This window comes from Anabrus simplex, chromosome 4, assembly GCF_040414725.1.
Source record: "Anabrus simplex isolate iqAnaSimp1 chromosome 4, ASM4041472v1, whole genome shotgun sequence".
Lineage (NCBI taxonomy): Eukaryota > Metazoa > Arthropoda > Insecta > Orthoptera > Tettigoniidae > Anabrus > Anabrus simplex.
The window spans coordinates 129,737,774-129,750,532 of record NC_090268.1 but is presented as its reverse complement, the minus strand read 5'-3'; positions in this window follow the sequence as shown (position 1 = coordinate 129,750,532).

The following is a 12,759-nucleotide window of genomic DNA, read 5'->3' as shown; positions in this document are numbered from 1 at the left end:
GACGCCTAGCATTCTATGGGCACGTCTACAGGATGCATCCTACCAGGTTGACCAACCGGATTCTCAGCTACTGGCAAAATAGGAAGACCAAGTCACCATGGTTGATGGAAGTGAATAAAGATCTACAGGAACTGGGAATAACAGAAGGAATCTTAAAGGATCGTACAGCACTCAGGAAGATGCTTAAACATAAGAAGTTCCAGGACAGATTATCAACAAAGAAGACTGGCGCCCTTTGGACAAAGGAGAGGAAGGAGCAACACAGCCTGAGGATGCGCAACTACTGGGCAAACATCAAAGCCCATTCCAAAATGCAATAGTTGAATGTCGTGGTCCTTAGCTGGCCTATACGAAACAAGAAAGAATAATAATAATAATAATAATAATAATAATAATAATAATAATAATAATAATAATAATGTTATTTGTTTTACGTCCCTCTAACTACTTTTACATATTTTGGAGACGCCGAGGCGCCGGAATTTTATCGCACAGGAGTTCGTTTTACGTAAATCTACCGACACAAGGCGGACGTATTTGAGCACCTTCAAATACCACCAGACTGAGCTAGGGTCGAACCCGCCGACTTGAGCTCAGAAGGCCACAGCTCTACCACCTGAGCTACTATACCTTCCATGGTCAACTCCTGTTCTTTTCCCACCTCGAGAGTATTAGGTTTGGGAGGCCCTTCGTGGTTTTTCGTTTCCTTTTGCTGGTAACTTAATTTTCAAGGTGACGCTCCTTTTCCATTTTCTTTCTTGCTGTGTTTTCTCTGTGAGGTTCGAATTATTTTCCTATGCAAATGTAAGGCGTCAAATGCTCTTCTTTAGACATCTTAATCACCTTCGTATTTCTATTGATTTTAGAAGGTTTTTTTTTTAATTTGCTTTAGGTCGCACCAACACACATAGGTCTTATGGCGAAGATAGGATAGGAAAAACCTAGAAGTGGTAAGGAAGCAGCCGTACCGTTAATTAAGGTACAGCCCCAATATTAGCCTGGTGTGAAAATGGGAAGCCATGGAATTATTACTCGCAAAATAAATAATATCAAACCTTCAATATTTTTATAACAACTCCCACCCCCGCTTATTTGACTGACCAAACCAAACCCCACGGTACTTAACGCCCCTGAAAGGGCTTTGGCCTGCCCAGCGACCGCTGCTCAGCCCGAAGGCCTGCAGATTACGAGGGGCCGTGTGGTCAGCACGACGCATCCTCTCGGCCGTTATTCTGGGCTTTCGAGGCAGACACCGTCAGATAGCTCCTCAATTCTAATCACGTAGGCTGAGTGGACCTCGAACCAGCTCTCAGGTCGCGAGAAAAACCCTTGGCCTGGCCGGGAATCGAACCCGGGGCCTCCGGGTGAGAGGCAGGCACGCTACCTCTACACCATGGCTTATTCGACTGAGGCCCACAGAATTTCATATTTTCTATCATGTTCAACATTTCCAATGAAGCGTCACCTCAACTATTCGAATCGGAGTTTTAAGCCTAAATGTAGGCCCATGATTCTTTTGAATATATGTAGTCTCCTTTAATAAATGTTTTCACGCCAAAAGAACGAGATACAGTGTCACTCATTCATTACGGGAAAGTAGTATAACCTCTCACCTACTGCCAACCATCCTTGTGAACGCCACTTTGAGTGTAATAGCGTGTCGTCCACAGCTCTCTACTCGAAGAGAAGTGACCAGTCGCACGCTATCAGACTCGTGTTCGTTGTGGTCATGCTATGGCCATGTCCTGCGTCAACAGGATCAATATCAAGGCTGCCTGTCCGGGCACTTCTCTGGCTTCTAGCAACACGTTTGTTCTAATCTGATTTTGTAAAAAGGGAAAAAATTGGAGAACACCTTCTGTTTGCGTTTGCTAACGAGGATTCACTGTGGAATGTTCGAACACATACCTTCTTCATCATTGTAGCCAACTTTACAGGTTCCCATTAAAGTTGTTTTTTTTTGCTATGGGCTTTACGTCGCACCGACACAGATAGGTCTTACGGCGACGATGGGATAGGAAAGGCCTAGGAGTTGGAAGGAAGCGGCCGTGGCCTTAATTAAGGTACAGCCCCAGCATTTGCCTGGTGTGAAAATGGGAAACCACGGAAAACCATTTTCAGGGCTGCCGATAGTGGGATTCGAACCTACTATTTCCCGGATGCAAGCTCACAGCCGCGCGCCTCTACGCGCTCCCATTAAAGTAGGAAATGTCCGAATCCCGAATCTAGTGACATACATGGGTTACTGAGATATCGGAGAGGAAACTTCTGCACAGTTGTTTTCGACAAAAAAGAAAAAAAAGCCTTCGACTTTCTCAACAGAACAAAACTAGTGGAAAGGCTGGAATCAGTTATAGTAAAAGATACACCGCTGACTGGCACAATCAAAAACTTACTAGTATATAACAGGATAAAAATCATCCCTCAACACACAGACTAACGGTGTCCCCCAAAACGACACAAAACCAGATCTACTTTAACATAGACATATCAGGCGCGACGAAAATAGTTGAAAATTCTCCTGTAGCCTTACTATATAGATATGCTCACGTCATGGTCCTAGGATCGAGTGACAGAGAACTGCAGAAAACAATGAACAGAGTACACAAATGAGTAGAACTGAACGAGCTCTAAACCAAGAAAAGAGAGGGTCTGTATAATATTCAGAAAAGAAGGGAGAATCGTAATAAACGACAAAATTACGTGTACAGGAAGATAACTTAGATTGGTAGATACATTTCACCTTCCAGTTTTCAGGAACATTTATAGAGTGCATATCAGAGAGAGAATAGCATTAGCAAAAGGAGGAATCTACGAAATACAAAACCCAACCGGTTTATCCCTTGGCAGAGCGATGCAATTATTCAAATTAAAAATTGTACCAATACTGACATATGACACTTGGGAACTCCGTACGATGACAGATCTAACCACACTGGGAAAATTAAAGGCAAGTTCCTGAAAACAATATTAGCAATAACAAGAAAAGCACCTTCTAGACCGGCATATGTCCTGGCTAAGGAAACCTTCCTTATGGATGATTTGAGATTAACGCTACAACTGCCATCTATTCCCTAGGTTACAGAACTACTCCAGGGAATAAGGGGAAGTGCGAAGAAATCTGGCTAGCTTTTTAAAAAGAAACAGACAAACGGAGACTGGAGAGGCCTAAACCAGGCAATGTGCAGAGCAATCATGAGGCTTGCAATACATGGTTTCCAATACAAAGTTTGCGTGAAAACGAGTTACCACGAACCTAGTGACCAGTGTGTACAAACTTTGGGGCGAACGCTACCATTTCTCCATATCTTCGAAAAGAGAAAAGACTCTCAGTCAACACGGTAAAAAATAAGTAAATAATTATTGTGCATTTCCTTTCCTTACCCAAATGGATGGAAGTGTAGAATACATCTACGGTATTCCCTTGTGTACGATGTGACGAAAGGATGCAAAGGCTTCTAACTTGGCAACCACAAGGCCCCTAGCTCAACTCGTCTTTCTTCCTCTTACTGTATTTGTGCCAGAATCCTCAGTTTCATTTTTCCTATACGATTTCGCTTGGTCAACATTTGTTCTACCCCTGTGGGTGTCCACGGTATACCCAGCTATCATAAGAAGTGATTCACCATGGCATCCCAGGGGCTCTCAACTTGGGAGTGTGGGTTGGCGATCACGGAGCCCCTAGCTGAGTCTAGAATTGCTTCTACTTAGTTGTACCGGTCCACTCACTCTATTCTTATCTCCCTTCGTCAACTCTTGTTCTTTTCCGACCTGTACGCTATTATATTTTTGGGGCCTAGGGAGTCTCATCTGCACGCCCTTCATGCCCCTTGTTCCTTTCGCCGATAATCTCATTCTTCCAAGGGTCAGACCTTCTCTTTTTTCCACCTGATTAGTGTTAATATAGGATTGTTGCTCTGCTGCACTTCATAGTAAAACAATAATTACCACCACCTTCCTCTTAAAGCAATATAATGACCACCATCACTTCTGAAATACGTAGTCGAACATGAGCACGCTTCCACCTAGATAACCCTGGTGGGTGGGGGGCGGTAGAATAACGCCCACGGTATCTGCTCCCTACCTGTCGAAAGAGGCGATTAAAATGGGCACCAGGGGCTCTTAACTTGGAAGCGTGGGTTGCGACCACGGGGCTCTTAGCTGAGTCCTGGCATTGCTTTCACTTTCTTGTGCCAGGCTCCTCACCTTCATCTATCCTTTCCGACCTCCCTTGATTAACTCTTGTTCCTTTCCGATCCCGACCGGTATTACGTATCGAGGCCTAGGGAGTTTTTCATTTTCACGCCCTTCGTGGCCCTAGTCTTTCTTTGGCCGATATCTTCATTTTTTGAAGTGTCGGATCCCTTCCATTTTTCCCCTCTGATTAGTGCTGTAGAGAGGATGGTTGCCTAGTTGTATTTCCTCTTGAAACAATAATCACCACCAACACCCTCAGGGGCTCTTAATTTGGGAGCGTGGATTGGCAACCACGGAGCCTTTATCTGAGTTCTGGCATTGCTTCCACTTACTTGTGCCAGGCTCCTTACGTTCATCTATCCTATTCGACCTCTCTTGGTCAACTCTTGTTCTTTTCCGACCACGACGGTATTAGTTTACGAGGCCTACTAAATCTTTCATTTACATGCCTTTCGTGGTCGTCTTTCTTTGGCCGATACCTTCATTTTTTCGAAGTTTCTGACCGCTTCTATTTTTCCCCTCTTTAATGTTCATAGAGAATCGTTTCCTGGTTGTACTTGCTCTTAAAACAATAATCACTACCAGCACTTCCATCTAGATGTTACAGACACCTGTCTTCATGAATCCTTCCTGTAGGCGTATAACATTTCTTGGTTTACAATTTTTATACGATTCAATATACAGAAGATGCCCCAATTTTCATGGCTTAGATTAATTTGAAATACCCCACTGTCATTATTATATTTGCGAATAAGCTCATTAGGAGTAAGCACAGTACTTAGATGTGTGCGTTTTCCTTCCTTTATGCCCATATTTCTTCCATTCTTTTACTGATAGGTTTCCTTTCTGTCTTCAGACCAGATTGTTCCAGTCTTCTTCTTTGGTCGTTCCTCTTCTTGCAACTTCCCATTTGTGAACTTTGGATCTGAAGATTACTCAGTTCTGGACATCGGCCGGTGTAATTCCAACCTGTTTCAGATCATTTTATCTCGCCAATGCATTTCATTGTGTCCGTTTTGACTTTATTCCTGTTCTCATAGAATTCGACTATTTGTTCTGTAAGTCTGTCTGCGTGCATCCTTTTAATGTGTCCATAGAATGTTAACCTGGATTTTCTAGTGTAACTGTGAATATTAGTGCATTGTTTGATTTCTTGTCTGCCTCTGAGTCGCTATCCGTCGGCGAGTTTTGGGTCTAGAATTTTGCTTGTGATTTTACGTTCCTTTTTCTCACTGTTTTCACTGTCTGCTTTCCTGTTCAAAATGAGCGTTTCTGATCCATAAAGACATTATTGTTTAATGACTTATTGCAATGTCTTACTTTTGTGTGCTTCGAGATACATTTTTTGTTATACATATTTTGGATTAGTCAATATGCAGTTTCCATCTTTTATCATATTATTATTATAGTTATAGGAGCTGTTACTTAAAACCTCAAACGTTATGCAAACTTGACTGTTGAACGTATAGTTCACAGACCTGAAACATAAACCACACTCTACCACAGAGTATCCGGAAAAAGTGTTAGTTCAGTTTAACAAGATATCATATGCGTAGCTGATGTTATGTTGGATGAACTCTACCAAATCCGATGACATTAAAATGTATTTGGCTGTTACATACAACAACAACAACAACAGCAACAACATTTCGGGCGTAGTCTCGATGAATACCGGGCGAGTTGGCCGTGCGTGTAGAGGCGTGCGGCCGTGAGCTTGCATCCGGGAGATAGTAGGTTCGAATCCCACTATCGGCAGCCCTGAAGATGGTTTTCCGTGGTTTCCCATTTTCACACCAGGCAAATGCTGGGGCTGTACCTTAATTAAGGCCACGGCCGCTTCCTTCCAACTCCTAGGCCTTTCCTATCCCATCGTCGCCATAAGACCTATCTGTGTCGGTGCGACGTAAAGCCCCTAGCAAAAAAAAAGTCTCTATGAATTTCACTACTAGCTTAATTTCATTTTAAAAATAATTTGAAAAAAATAATTCGGCATCTCGCGCCGTTGTCATCTTATTAGCTGCTGATGTTAGACAATCAGATCGCTTCGCGGGCGAATTGAAATGGGCTTGGTAGGGCAATGTTGCCAAATCTGCAGGTGACTCAAGACCGGCTTGCGAACCATGCCGAGAAATCATCATCGAACACAAGCACAGCGTGGGTTTCAGCCGGTGTCACGGTAGCGTAGTTGCTATGACGCCATCCTGTCTGCTCGGAGGTCCGAATTCAAACCCCTCCCCCGGCGAAGTTTTATTCCCGGTACTCTCATGCCTCGCTTAGACCACGTGCAGATTTAGCAACATCGCCTAGAAAAACCCATCTGAAACGATCTGATTGGCTAACTTCAGCAGCTGATAAAATGACAATGACGTGAGTTATCAATTGTTTTCAAATTATTTATCAGTATGACCAACCCTCTAACGCTCATATACCCGGTTCATGTTGTTTCCGACCATCTTGTATAAATTCTCCCATCAATTGTGTCTTCAGATTTATAAAATGATTTACTGATGCGAGCTCTTTGAGATGCCTGCTTTCATGTCAGAGATTCACGACATGACAGCTACAGGTTCAGGAAATAGCAGTCAGAAATATTCTCTGGCATTTATACTACATCAGTGTATCCAGACGTCGATTTGATTCCATATCTGTGTGATCAGCGTGTTGCTTTTTGACGTCGGGGCCGTGAGTCCGATTCCTGGCCGGGTCGTGGGACTTTAACCGTGAATGGTGAATTCTCGTGGGTGAGTCACAGGATGTTTGTGCTGTCCCCAACATTTCTTCACATTTCATAGACAACACAATACACTACCCTCCAACACATTCTGAGGATAAGGTTAGTAATTCGACGCCCTGTTTCCTCTTGAACAACTACACACACACAGTCTCATATACATATGTACACTCAGGGATTCAGACTAATGTGCCCTACAATGCGATTGGTTCCCGTCAAGCGAAAGCTGAGCTCGAACCAAGCGCACCATAGTGAACAAAACTCCCACAATCGTGAGCTTATGCACATAGTCTTACCTGAACACATATCCTCGCACAGCAACTCAGTCGCGCACATCTCAGGGAATACGTGGGAAAGCAAAGGATGAAATTACGATAAACAACAGGATATGTGACTAATCAGGTAAGAATAATCTAAAATAAAAATGAACAGAATACGAGAAACCAAGCTGCATTCATAAAATAATGTGGTGAATTTATTACAAAAATTTAAATCCAAAATCATATATACAAAGAGTTTGAATATCTGATATATTCCAATCTGATATCGCTGGGAACCTCCTCGTCACAACACCATCGGTCTGCCGGGCTGGAACAAGGGTGGAATAACAGAATAAGTCGAAATAGGACGATAAGAGAACTATCTGGGCAAAAGGAAAAATCAAAAGGCAATCTCCCGTGCGTAAAAAAAATGTTGCCTCACATGACCTCGAACCCATGCACTACCGTAATCAAAGCTTTAAATACAAGACCGGGACTGGATGAAAACTCACCGTCCAACATAACTAAGGTACACACACATATTGATAAACCCCGCTCCAACAATACGTGGCGAAGTAAACATGTGGCGAGATTAAGTAGACAAGAAAAAAAAATTAAACCAAACAAACGAACTGCGTTCCTCACAGGCAGCTATAGGCAAGGTCACAAGCCGAGGGCGACTTCCCCTAAGCACTTGAAACAAAACAAACACGCAGGCAGAGACAAATCTTCTCGTCTATGACGTCACACTCGACTGTCCTGCTTCACACAAGTCACATGGCTGAGTGTTCTACCCGCCATCCTACATTACGCACAGCTGTTCAACCACAGGGAATTCTTACCCCCTTACATTAACACACATCTAACCATTGAGTGCTGAAATCATCTCCCTCTGCCTTCATAGGGCTTGGACATACATATTACTCTCACATCCTTTGCCTCCATAGGGCTTTTCATCAGGACACCTGGGTTCAATCCCTGGCACTACCAAAATTATTCATATTTCATATCTGCCTCCATAAGCCATTTCATCATGACACCTGGGTTCAATTCCCTGGCACTACCAAAATTATTCATCATATCAACAGCACTCATTCATATTACGTCCATGCGTGCGATCAGCTATCTCTACCGTGCATAAGAAGCACTAGCATCATGTCTAACACCTCCAGCCATGCTAACCTGTGCAAGTCAAGGAATCTGTCTCCAGTATGAAAAACTGACGTACAATAACCAATGAAATAAAAATCCTCTGCTTCCGAAATTCCCGTGTCTGGCTAAAAAGACCTAGCTAACTTGACCAATACATAAAAGATGCCACGAACAGAAACAAACATAATACAAGGTGAAAAGATACAAATCTACAACCATTACTACTGTCCTGAGTTCGAGGTCTGTACATACCTATCCTATATAAACCATTATTTACATAACTGTCGTGGCTGATGCCACCTTGAATTTTTCGTTTAATCTAGCCCATGCTAATTAAAAATTGGGTTTGTCTGATCTGGGAGTACCGATGACATTGTGAGGCGGCTCTCTATGGAACCTTGAAGTTTAGTTCATGTTGACAGATGACCCTGCCAACTGCAAAGTTATGTAGATCACCGGGTTCATGCTGGCTGGTGAATGATTCTTCGACAGCTTCCGTGAAGGTGGTCCAGTTTCTCTTCCGGTCTGGTGAGCTTCGCCTTCTTGGAGTCCCCGCGTCGATGCTCGGTTGTCTCGACATCTGTTCCGTTGCTACGGCTTGCTGTTCTTCTCTCTCGTTCTCTGCGATGTTTCTCACGTTGTATACGTGAAGGGAAACTGTAAAAAAAAACATAAGTTACCAAGAGTTCTGCTACACAGTCAGTCTCCACTCACGCTCCTTTCACACGTTTTAAAGTTCCATTAGGTACGACGTCAAGTACACCCATCATTCACATCTTCACCTTGTAGGCCTAGATTCAGTCTTTCTATCACAGAAATATTTTTCCAAACGGCCAGACATTATCTGAGCTATAATAAGATTACGAACCTCGTTTCTAATACTTGGCCCTAAAAGCTATTCGAATTACAAGTGAGATAGTGGAGTTATTGGCAGTACATTTCCATGACAGGCAAACAAACACATGTAGTCTGAAAGATTCAACTTGATTATGCAGATTATTTACTTACTTCTGTTCCCAAGTAGATTGTACTGGATGTTAACAGCTTGCCGCTTAGATCTGATTCACGATGTTCTCCTGGAGTAGTATCACACCGTCGCAGTCGCGAGGCAGTCAAAGAGTGTCTTCTCGAGTGCTCCACGGCTGTATATTTATAACACGTTTCGCGTACCCAAACTAATGATTTCCCCGCGAGGTTCTTCCCTCCGGCGGTCTCCTTGCAAGAAGCGCGCTAAGTACTAATCTCGCATATCCACTTATAGTTATGCTCAAGTCGCATATCAAAATTTTGCTCAGTTTACGTAGGTTGCACTTTTCTTCTCAGATTATATGCATTTCTTCTGTGCTTTAAGATATAAATTAATTTCCGTTTCGCTCCAAATCTTTGTTGGCACGCTACCTTTGTCGAGTATTTAGCGTCCTGCTTCTAAATTAACGCGCTTGGCTTGGGGTAATAAATTTGTCTTGTGAGATTCCAGAGATTTCCTAATTATATAGCTGCTCCATTCCCACGAGTACTGCACACATTCCACCGCCCCCAGGCAATAAATTAGAATAAAAGGACCATCAAGATACTTCTACGGTGGTCTTAAATGTACGTGATACCACAGGATAAAATCATGCCTCTATAACAATGACCGATAGGGTTCACTAAAAATTCAAAACTTCAATAAACGCTTAAAAAGTCCCTTCTCAGTGTATCAACTAAGTTTCTTTAATAATCGACACAAATCTTAAAATCAACATCTAAGACAAATGTTAGTAATAATACGTAGAATAAAAGTAAACTGTGGGCAAATTATTCCGTGAGAAGAGAATACCTGAGTGAATTTGCAAAATTGCGAATAGTAGGTCGTATCCTTCACGCTGAACATTGACCAGCAGCTCGGGGCAAAGTGGCGTGTACTAATCCGAGTTTGAACGAAATATGACTGCGGGTGCTGAAATAACTTCTGAAGATGTGGAGACATTTCCCCCTGTGAATGGTGGCATAGAATACATTCACACTATCCCCTGTCTGAAAAAGGCTCCCATCGTGTTTTTGTGACTGCGGGGGATCTAACTGAATCTAACAAATCTTCCACTTACTTGTAACAGGTTGGTTGCTTTCCTCTTTTCTTCCCGACCTTCCTTGGTTAGCTCTTTTCCTCTTCTCACCCTGACGGTATCAGATTTGCGAGGCCTAGGAAGTTTTTAACCTTTTATAGGGCAAAACTTGGCGAACAAAAATATTACTTATTTGGTTAAATATTATGTCATTGGCAGCTATTGTTTTGGTTTTCAACAAAATCTGCGTCAATGCGTTGTTTATGAAATATGGGATGGTATTTTTACCAGAGAGTATTCAGGATTTTTCATCCGTGATGTACATTGGTAAATATATTTACCGCTTTGCTTACATTATAACTTTCCACAGTGTGTAACAAGAGTGAGGTTCAAGTGGCGCTCTGTTAAACATATGTACCACATTCGGAAGTGCAACGATTCAAGAGGCCGTGAAGTGCGATTTTCAAAATAATGTTGTACTTATTTTCAATAAAGAGCGTTACTAGACTAGGAAGCAGGTAGTTAAGGCCACCAAAGGCTATTACCTTCTGAACATTTTTACCCGCTACCCCAAGTGGCAAATGTAATTACAATCAACCAATAAAGGGTTAATTACTAAGCCCTTCCTAGACTTTTCTTTTACAGATGTCTTGTTTTTCGAAGGATAGGATCGAATTTCTGCCCTTAACACTGCTGATTGGAGTTCGGAGAGAATGATTGCTCATTTGTACTCCCCATAAACAAAAAACACCTACAGGTCGATTCGCATTAACAGATGCTATAGTGGTAATAATAGTAGTAGAAGAAGATGAGGAAGCAGAATAGCAGTGATGATGATGATGACAAGGATGAGGAGGAAGAAGAAGACTACGGGTCCTCTTGCTGAGTCTGGCCCCCTTCGCAGCAATATTTAATTAATGCCGTGGAGCGACTGTAGATCAGTACAATGTGCTTGTGTTCCAAGCTGTCATCGATAGATTATGATCTGTTACAGGAAATCATGGTTTCTGGAGGCGCTAAGATCCCTGTATGAAATTCGTGGGATAGTGAGTGTATTCCACCGGTCAGTCAAATTCGTAGACATGTTATTGAGACCTCATAGACAGAGAATTCCTGGTATCCTGTTCTACGTATTCTTACACTGACTGACAGAGCAAATGCAACACCAAGAAGGAGTTGTTCGAAAGGGATGAAAGTTGGGGGAAAAACAGAGACGGCACGGACGAATAATTGATGTTTATTTCAAACCGATATGCAGGTTACACAATGCGCACGGCATCGACTCAGTAGGATGTAGGACCACCGCGAGCGGCAATGCACGCAGAAACACGTCGAGGTACAGAGTCAATAAGAGTGCGGATGGTGTCCTGAGGGATGGTTCTCCATTCTCTGTCAACCATTTGCCACAGTTGGTCGTCCGTATGAGGCTGGGGCAGAGTTTGCAAACGGCGTCCAATGAGATCCCACACGTGTTCGATTGGTGAGAGATCCGGAGAGTACGCTGGCCACGGAAGCATCTGTACACCTCGTAGAGCCTGTTGGGAGATGCGAGCAGTGTGTGGGCGGGCATTATCCTGCTGAAACAGAGCATTGGGCAGCCCCTGAAGGTACGGGAGTGCCACCGGCCGCAGCACATGCTGCACGTAGCGGTGGGCATTTAACGTGCCTTGAATACGCACTAGAGGTGACGTGGAATCATACGCAATAGCGCCCCAAACCATGATGCCGCGTTGTCTAGTGGTAGGGCGCTCCACAGTTACTGCCGGATTTGACCTTTCTCCACGCCGACGCCACACTCGTCTGCGGTGACTATCACTGACAGAACAGAAGCGTGACTCATCGGAGAACACGACGTTCCGCCATTCCCTCATCCAAGTCGCTCTAGCCCGGCACCATGCCAGGCGTGCACGTCTATGCTGTGGAGTCAATGGTAGTCTTCTGAGCGGACACCGGGAGTGCAGGCCTCCTTCAACCAATCGACGGGAAATGTTCTGGTCGATATTGGAATAGCCAGGGTGTCTTGCACATGCTGAAGAATGGCGGTTGACGTGGCGTGCGGGGCTGCCACCGCTTGGCGGCGGATGCGCCGATCCTCGCGTGCTGACGTCACTCGGACTGCGCCTGGACCCCTCGCACGTGCCACATGTCCCTGCGCCAACCATCTTCGCCACAGGCGCTGCACCGTGGACACATCCCTATGGGTATCGGCTGCGATTTGACGAAGCGACCAACCTGCCCTTCTCAGCCCGATCACCATACCCCTCGTAAAGTCGTCTGTCTGCTGGAAATGCCTCCGTTGACGGCGGCCTGGCATTCTTAGCTATACACGTGTCCTGTGGCACACGACAACACGTTCTACAATGACTGTCGGCTG